Here is a 10,394-nt window from a genome sequence, read left to right on the forward strand (position 1 = left end):
TCATTAAAAGAACTTTTGCTTGCAGTGCGTTGCTTCCATGTGTAGTAATTAACATCCTGGCTGCAATAACTTTAACGCAACAAAAGATTGAACGCTGATCCCGGACGAATGATGACGTGAATGTTGATTATAAATTTTAGACATTCCTTAAAACATTTTTTCAGTGTGTATTAAAGGCCCGGGTTGTTATCACTACTGCAAAAGCTTACGGTTCATTTGATTTGTTAATCATTTGTAATACTTCTTGATTGAATCAAAAATGCTTACATTTTATGTCCATTTCTTTTATCGTAAAATCTTTTTTTTTGCTTCTTCCTTTGCTTCATATGTCCCTCAATATTATAAATTACCACAACATCGTTAAAAACATATAATTCCTGTGCGCATATATATATTCACCATTAAATCGAAAGAGCCAATTTCAAAATTTATAAATGTTTGCCATTCTTCTGACACAACAAAGGGACGTATAAACAAATTTTTTTTTCTTCATTTCATAATTTATTGCGAATAATTTCTCTTGTATCGCTTTATGAAAGAATTTCATATTTCTGCTGTTTTTTTATGCGTTTGTTTTTAACCAAAAAAAAAAAAATATTTTAAAAATAAATATGAAAGAAAGATTCCACAGTCACCTAAAAGGAACCAAAATATAATGAAAATAAATAAAAACAGATAGCATAATTTGTCCTTACTAAAAGCCCATCACTTTTCATTAAAAATAAAATTTAAAAAAAAAACTAACAAGAAAAGCCAAGCCAAAAGAACGTTAAAATTTGAGTATATACGTCTCTCAGTCAGTGTCAATGGCCAAAATTTATTTCATTAAAACATATTCTTCTTGTATAATTGTTATAATTGCCTGTACACTTATAGCAAAACACGTAAAATTTTGTAAACTGAAACAATTTACATAAAAACTCATTCTTCGTTTTTTTTTTGGTCAACATAATACACACTGGGCATTTTAATATAAAACTATAATCTATTTAAAAACGAAACGAAATATATAATAAAAAAAATCCGCTGAAGAAGACACACACAGCGAGGATACTTTATAATATGTACGGTACGTAACATTTTTACATTCAGTATAAATGTTCTGAGACAATCTTGCTAAAGAAGTTCGAACATTTTTTATTGTCTCCATTTATTTATACTACATATTACGTACATAAATGTGGTGAAATAATAATACAGAGAAAAAAAAAGTGTATGTAAAATAAAATCATCTTTCCCGCGGGTCCAAATGTGCTTTGAGGTCAAAGGTTACCATTATTCCGAATGACTGATTGTTATCTAAATAAAAGTAAGGCCGTTCCGTTTAGCCACCAAACATAACACGTATAAGTTTTATAATAAGGTTATGTAGAGTGTGTGTTTCTTTATATATATATATATATATATATATATATATATATATCGTATACGAAATAAAAAAATCATTTTGTTTAATAATGGGCTATCCATAAGGTATGTGAAGAGGAATTACTGAATAAATTGTACACTTTAGTCAGAGACAAATAAATGGTTGGTAAATAAATGTCTGATGAATCGCTCACATATATAAATATATATATATATACGTATGAGCTGCATCTCATGTGGTGGCCGTGTTGTATTTTTTTTTGTTAAAGTTTTTGTTGTTGTTCCTTCTTTTATGTCGAACTAAAAAAAAGTGTGGCTTTATCGTAATCCCGCTATATATAAGATCTGACGAGTCGCATAAATTTATTTTATGCAAAAACAATATCATGCGGAGAGTCATAAAAAATAAATTAAATTCTTAAATTTTTATTGCAAACTTTTCATAATTTATTTGAGGCAAATATTCGACGACCAAGAAAATATGCATATAATTCGTCATTTACACAATATAATACAAGAGATCTGTAAGGAGAAGCGAAGAGAAACGACAGCACAGCACACAAAAAAAGACCTATATATGTAACAACCTGAGATTTAAAACCAATCAACCAGACCTCCTCTTTGTTACCATGAGCGTCGTTGATATATAAACATGTTAATATCTTGTCAAAACTAATAAATTCAATTTTCGGTTGCTAATTTCCACATCATCGCTTTACATCGGATTTATTCAAAGTCAAAAACTTTTGCGTTAGTATTTTTATTATGGGATCGTGAGTAGGTTAGATCTCATAATTTAATTGGTTATGAAAAATTGAGCTTCCTGCTATTTCACTTGGCAACAAGCTGACGAAATTTATTTATAAAAGAAAGAAAAAAAAATGCTTCCAAGGCTTAAATTGACTTACTTTTTGTGTCCGACAATATGCAAGGAATAAAGGAACCATGTAGCTCAGCCCACTTTATGTGAATTATATGGATGACTGAGGTTTGATGTGTATTTGTTAATAAAACGTTCATTTGATTTACTGAATGACTAAGACTCTATCTATATGTACAGCTTTCACTGAACATCTTCATTTCATCATTATTTGCATTTTAATGATTACCATAAACATTTTCAAATTTCGACACTTAATCATCAGCAATATATACGGTTCTATTTGCCAGCCAAAATACGTGGACACAATATTCTTGAATTTCCAACGTAAGGGTCCCAGAGATTTTTTTTTTTGACAAACGACAATTTGCAAAATATAAACCTTGAAAAAAATATCAAAACGAAAAAAAAACAGTTCGGTGTACCTCTAATTTCTCATTTTATTTATTAATTTATTTGATTTTTACTGTCCACTGCATATTTATAACATTTTAACAGAGAGAAGAAGACGAGAAAAAAAACTTACACACATTCGAATACCGTTCTCACAGCAAGGTGTCCAAAGAAATAATTCCCAAAGGTAGCGTATCTCTGATATATCACCCAAAATAATAAAATCAAAAAAATATAATATTAAGCTGGGCTTTTATGAAAGTACCGACATTTCGACAAAGCCATGGAATGTTTAAAGTCGAAATATGACATTTCTAGACATTGATAGATAAATTCTGATTACTGAATCATCCCATTGGGGATAAATGAAACGATACAATTGAAATCTAGAAGGATTGAAGAATTTATGCGTCCAATTTTAGTTTTTTTTTTTTTTAATTTTTTTATTAAAAATTTATTTATTTTGAGAGGTGCATTATCAATGACATTATCGGAAAAAATTAGTATAACGTGTTGGTCTACTGCACGTCATAGTGTTTGTTGTAAAGTTTTGTAAAGGTTAAGAAAAAATGCAATAAAATTTCCGTAAAAATTATTGCAGTTGTAAAAGAAACCGTTCATAACGTTAAATCTCAATGGATCGTCGGTATAAAGTCTTAATATTTATTACCTCTTGTTGTTTGAGTTGTTACTCATTCATATCAGATTTTAAATTCAAGTGAACAGATTTTGGTATAAGAGAACATTGAGATGCTAGTATTCTAGCACACGTTTTAAGAAAATAACTTTAAACAAACCACCACTGGGAATCCGTATCATAAAACATCGGAAAATTGTATGTAATTCTGTCGGAAAATGTCCCCTTTTCATCACACGCATCATTTCTATGTATATTTTTGTCCATACCATTGTCTGTAGCATGAAAATGTTAATTTTGCGACGAAATTGCATAAAAATGCGAAATAAAGTGTTGTCTTAGAATTTGCCAATTTTTAAAAAATTTGTCTCCGGATTTTCCTAATTTAAGTATGGCGACCAGCTTCAGTCACCACTACTGCCCTATGGAAGTCGGAGCCACTGCTCCAGTTTTATAGATTGTCAAAATTACTTGTCAACTTCCATCCTTTAGTGTAACGTTTTTGCATCAGATTTTCTGCTAAAACATCTTGTGACATTGACTGTGCCATAATGGATTGCCTATTTACAGAGTTCCTAATTCCTTACCATAAGTGATGACTAATTCTATTCAATTTGAAATATGAAATGTTGATTTACTTACAATATCAGTCGAGAGTTCAGACTGCAATACTGCATCCTGTAACGAGAGTCCATATGTGCTGAGAAATAGACTTTTATGAAATCTTACTAAGATTCGGAACAGATGAACCGTGGTCAGGTAACTTGGGTTAACCTGATCGCACAATTAAATTAATCAGACTCAGATCCGATCAGTTTTTGACTTCAGTACAGGTCAAGTTTAGGAGGGAGCTGGGACAGATACGTCCTCTATATGTTTAAAACGGTTTTCCCAGCTACATTCATTTCGACACGCATGGAATCGGGACTGAAAATCGCATCATTTAGGAACGGTGTAAATAACCCCTTACTAACTGTAAAGCTTACATTACAAGCTTGATAAAATTTACGATCGAACACCAAACCTGAGAAAAAATCTTCAGAGGAAAAAAAACTGTGAAGAGCTCTAAAAGGACCTATTTCATGTACCACAATATTTTGTCCTCTTGACTGCACAGCTAAACACAAATTTCAACAATATTTTTTTTTTGCCCTCTCACAACCTTATCCTGTCATAAAACAATAAAACAAGAAGGCACTTTTTCACCTTTGTTAATGCATGTTATAATATTTTTTATATAATTTTTTGAAGGTGTTTTCTTTATGTCAATATTTGCCGAAAAACATTCTACTTCGAATTCATGCTGTGATATATGCATTTGCATCGGTTTCAATGGACAAAAATTCACACACAAAACATTTGTAAACGAAAGAAAAAAAAATAAAATTTTTGTTTTGACCGAAAAAAATCTTTGAAATTTAATGAACAGAAGAGAAAAAAAAACGATCGTGTAAGGTGGTGGTCCTTATCGATATGCTTAGGTAAACTATTCCGTTTATTACATCTCAATCTAAAGATCTGAAAATCACCAAGACACCAACGGAAAGAAATTACGTTAAAGAAAAGAAAGATGGAGTGTATCACGGTTTACGTATTAATTACTAATATCATCCAGACTTAATCATCCCAAAGAGCATTAAGTAACCAAACAAAATATTATAATTAATTACTTAATATAAATCTTCAGTAAACAACAAAACAACCGGTGTTTTTAGAGCTTAGTTAACATAAAATGAAACAAATTTTTTACTCGGTTATATATATAATAATAATAAAAAAAATTGAGAAGAATGAAGAATGAAAATGGATGTTTAGGTGTGCGACCTCACACACTTCATTGTTACCTATCCATACATTATTTGTGTCGTAAGGCGCAATGAGGTACGCATTTTTTCTTCTTCTGTAGTTGAAGAAGGAAAGAACCGATAATATTTTTGGTTGTTCGTCTATTCAATTTATTAAAAGATGAAGAAGTTGAAAAAAAAAATCTTTTTTTATCCATTTTGTTGAAGCACCTTCAGTAAGCAGTAAAACATTCAAGTTAACAAAAAAAAGAGTATCTGTAGCTATATGACCGTATAGATATACATTATACATAGATATACGCATTGTATGATGGAGAATAATTGAGATGTTAACATATTATATACTTAGTGCTAAGCATGTTAGGTGTTCTTAAGCCTGGACAAGTCTAAATTAAGTTATAATGGATGAGATGCGAGAACAATACGTTAAAATGTCATAATTTTTGGGTTATGGTATTGCTGAAGGGCGGAAGAATTTTTCTATTTTTTACTTTTTCTATTCAAATGATGGTGTTTGTTTATTGCCTAGAATTTTGTAAGGTACATCTATTTTCTTTAGCCCACAGTGTGAACCGAAACGATCAATATTACCAAATATAGATGAATAACTGTGTGCATTGAAACAAAATTTAAGATATTGCCATGGTTATTGTTGTATCCGTATGTAATCGATTTGATTTGGTGCTTATGGCTGAGATTGAATGGCTGGTAGGAATGAGGGTGGCAATAGCGTTAAATTGAAATTTCTACCGTTGTTACAAATAATATTTATGTCTTTGTCATGAATAAGTATTTGTTTCCCAACGATTTTTTTGTGTGGAAAATTACCTTGCAAATTTGCTTATGAATTGAAATTTTGTGTCACCTGTAAGACGACAGATCTGAATTCGAAAAAGATTTTACCCAAAAAAAGGCTTACTGTTGAGTGTACTATGCGTGGCGCTAAAGTTCAGAATTTCCATCTGGTTTTTCATTGATAATCGTATCCGTATCTCAATATTAGTTAAAGTCTCATATAGGGAGTAATAATATGATCTAGGGTAAGATTAGTCGACATTTTCATTCTCATCCTACTTTGTAGCAGGGCATATTTTTGGTAATTTATATTCCGTAATATTCTCAAAATTCCTAAAAAATCTCAAAATTAAGGATAATTATCAAAAATTGGCCCTGTTTTGCAGTAGGTTGATTTTCATCTGTTTATATTTAAGTATACTAAGTTTGGAATTGCTTACGTGCTGATCAGCTTCTTCTTCCAGCCTTCTCCAATCCGCGACCCTCAAATGATTTAATATCGTCGACCACACAATCCATCCTTTCCTCCTCTTTGACTATTTCACATATCCATGACACAAGCCGATTTGAACTTTGTTGGTCGGAGCTGTGATGACATTGTTTCTGAAAATTTCGGATAATTCTCTATTTGTTCGAATTGTCCACCCGTTTGAATCATGTTGTGGTCCACATATCGATCTTAGGATCCTTTTTTCAAAGCAGCTTAGCATCGGCTCTTCTTTCGATGCCATTGACATACGATGGAGTTCTCTTTTGTCAATCCCAGAGCATTCCTTAGAAAATCCTTGAATCAACCAAAAACAGAAAATCCTCCTCATATAAGTGATTAGAAATTTTATTTTGTCTGCCTAGAACGATAATCTCGCATTTATCCCTCTAGCGCAAAACTGTTTATCTCAACATATCTGGTAAAGGCATATAAAATAGCGTATGCAACTATCTCCAAAATGTTTATTTTGCGGTTTTGGATTATGTACCACGCGTGCCACGCCTTCGGCTCGGTACATAACTTCCACATCGTCAAATTAAATATTTTGGACAGAAGTACATAATCGACCATTATTATAAACAAATGATGTGTCAAATTTCGTTCACCATTTCATTGTTCATTTTCAATTGCATGAAATTTCGTTCACCAAATTGTCAGATAATTTATATAGTCTCGTTTAAATGAACAATGTACTCAAGGACCTTTTATGCCGATGTAAAACAATTAACCAGCAAAATGTCCAATTTTTTATGCCTTTTACTAAATAATGAAATAAAAATGAGCAAAAAAAAAATTATTGTAAATAAATTAACCGAAAATACAACGAAAGTGAAGTTATAGTATCGTTATCGTCAATCACCATCTCGATGTAGTTGCGTGCTCGGATATAATTATTAACTACCTCTGCTTTGTACCTGTGCCGATCTTACAAAATATATATCGATTTAATATCTATTGTAATATATATAACAAAAAATACGAGCTGCATAAGAAGGCAATGTTCAATGTATGATAATAATTGATGCAATACACTGTCCGCTACATGGCTTTGTACGACCACTGACATTTATATGCTTAAAGTTCGTATTACATTGGAAACGGCTTTCACGGGTAATTAATAAAACATTTTGTCGCCTCTTTTCAATGCGATATCAACTTTTAGTTTTTCATTAAATTTAACATATTCATTAATGAACAAAAAACTATACTAACCATTGTATAGCTACAAAATCAATGGAAAAAGATTGACCTGCAAGAATCTGACTGCCAGATGAAAATGGTCCATACCTATGAAAAAGTTCACCTTTCGTCTTAACAATGTAAATAATAATCGCGTCTGTCCGATTTCAATTGCGTTTATATAAATCACATTTACTCCTCATTGAATCACACAACATGTCGGTAATATGGCGGTAAGTTGACAAATGAATGTGTGGTACTTAATAACTAACTACAGTTGAATTGCGTATCAAGATTGTTGGCATGTTGATACTACTAATTAGAAACAAAAAAAAAACTTTTTTTTCTTTTAATCCTATACGGTTGAACCGCTTTTTTCGTGAATTGTCATTAGGAAATTAATGTACTCGTTCGCAATTACACGTATAAGCTACGCGTATATGTATGAAAATATGATCAATTGTAATAATTGGTCACACAATTATAGGGTGTTGATGGTGATGAATTATGTTAACGAAGAAGTGGGTATAGAACAGGACTTATATATTATATGCAATAGGGTCTATACGATTTTTAAATGGGATCTTGTTTAGGCTGAAAATCACACAGAAGTTAGCTATCCAAGATCGTTTTTTTAAAAATATGTTTGGGCCATCATCCAAATGTTATAGACTTAACCCCAAAACGGGGCATCAATTTGCTAAAGTTTGCCAATTGCTTAGACTAAAACAAGTTTCGGAAAATTGAAAAAAAAAATTAAAATATGCCCTGGGTCTGGATAATGCTCAACGTCAGCAGCGGTCATTTACGTCAATCAAATGTTTCATTCGTTAATCGGACATCTAAAGAAACACACAAGTTTCTTTATCAGCAATGAAATGTAGCAACCAAGCTAAAAGTCTAACCGCCTTTGACTGTTACTGTTTTCTCGGCGGGATAGTCTGTAAATTATATTCCATTGGAAAAATAATGAATATGTTTAAATGCTGTGTGCAACACTGATGAAAGAGTTTTCTTTATGGTATTACAATTGGAACGTACATTGATTGTCTTCATCACAATAGTACATTAACTTCGTTAGAACCGTACAATTTACGTACACCATGTCTAATATACTATGGTGAGGTAGACAAAGTGGACAGTGATACCAAAATAGTTATGTATGCAACGGAGTGATAAATGCTTTAGCATGACAGAGTAAAGTTTATTTTACTCTGCCGTGGCTTTAGGCACTAGATGTGTCAAAAAAAAGCATTTATCACCTAGTTGTGTCCAACGTTTTTCTCAGTAATGAAAGTTTTACTTTTCGTCACTGAGTTGCGTAAGAACTCTTTTATCAATGCGTCTGATTATTGTGATTTTAGTCAAGAAACTGATAAGGCCAAGTCTTTCAAATAAATAACTCTTTTTCAAAAAATTTATTAACTTGAAAAAGGCTGGCAAATAAAATTTCTAGTTGCCGTACATTCCAGACACAGCAGACGACTACCGACCATTCTTCTTCCTTTGTTGTCGATATTAAACTCAATATCTTTATTACCTTTCAATAATTATGCCAGATATTAAATACAAAACGTATAAATCGTGAGTTTCTATCACCGATTTGCTATTAAATGATGCCTGCTAAACATCTTACTACAGACAATAATCTGACGCTAAGCGAAAGCTTGTCTTTAAGCATTTGATTGGCGAACATTTTTCTGTTGTGGATGGATAAAATCATCGTTTAGAGACACCCTTTAGCGATATTTCAAATCAAACATAAAATGCTGCTTCTGGATGGAATGCATAAAAAATCATGTTATTTAAGTATAAGTTATTATTGCAATTCAAGTAACATTTATAATACAATCTGCATGCATTATTACGACTGTTGTTCGGTTAATGCTAATGTAAATGCATATATGACATACGGTCATGCATGTGTACCATATACGCGTCGAGTCGTATAAGTAAAATATCAAGAAAGAAAGAAAGACGAGGAAAAAACCAACAACAAATCAGTCGTCTCAATGGTATACAATGTTATGTCGTATTATGTACCAATGTTTTGATGCCTACAATTTCTCTGCATCATTTCAAGGTGTAAGCTATAATTACGTCGGCTAATGAGTGGAGGACAAAATTTCTAACAAGACTGTGGGTATTGCATTCTGACAGCATTTCCTCTATTTGCTCGAATTTGTCGTAAATTTCTGTCTAATAAATTTAATTATATGTCGATTGCGAATGGTAATGGGTGTACCAATTATAGCAATGATACGTCGATGTTTTGTACAGTCTTAGGTTACAGTCGGAGACAAATGTTTTTACTTTTGCTGCAATCAATCTCAATTCGTTTTTGTGGAGCGAAACATCCTAAAATTGAATAAGTTTTGGATGCTACCTTATACCATCCATAACAGTCTGAATTCAAATAACCCACTCGAAATTCTAAGCTAAACTAAAATGGCTCAAGGAAAATGATGTACAGAAGGCAATCACCTAGACATGTGATTCATGATAATATCTCACAACTTTTAGAAATTGGTAACAAATGGTAGTGCTACATTCCTAAAATCTTATTACATCAATAACTGTAATTCGTCATCCTCTCTCGAGTACATTCTACATTGAATTCCGGTGTTTGCAAATATGATACCATATATCCATACCCACTTTCGCAGCAAGTACTCACACAAAAGCATGACGTGTCCAAAACCTATACGAAAAATAATTAAATCAATTTCACGCTGTCATCAACGTCTTTTAGCATACCAATTTGTTCATTCGACCTTGCTCTGCTCTCAACTGAAATATGCTGCACACTCATGCATACCAAATAGTTGAGGTTTTTTTAAATAAAAT

This window comes from Bradysia coprophila (genome assembly GCF_014529535.1).
Source record: "Bradysia coprophila strain Holo2 chromosome X unlocalized genomic scaffold, BU_Bcop_v1 contig_20, whole genome shotgun sequence".
NCBI lineage: Eukaryota > Metazoa > Arthropoda > Insecta > Diptera > Sciaridae > Bradysia > Bradysia coprophila.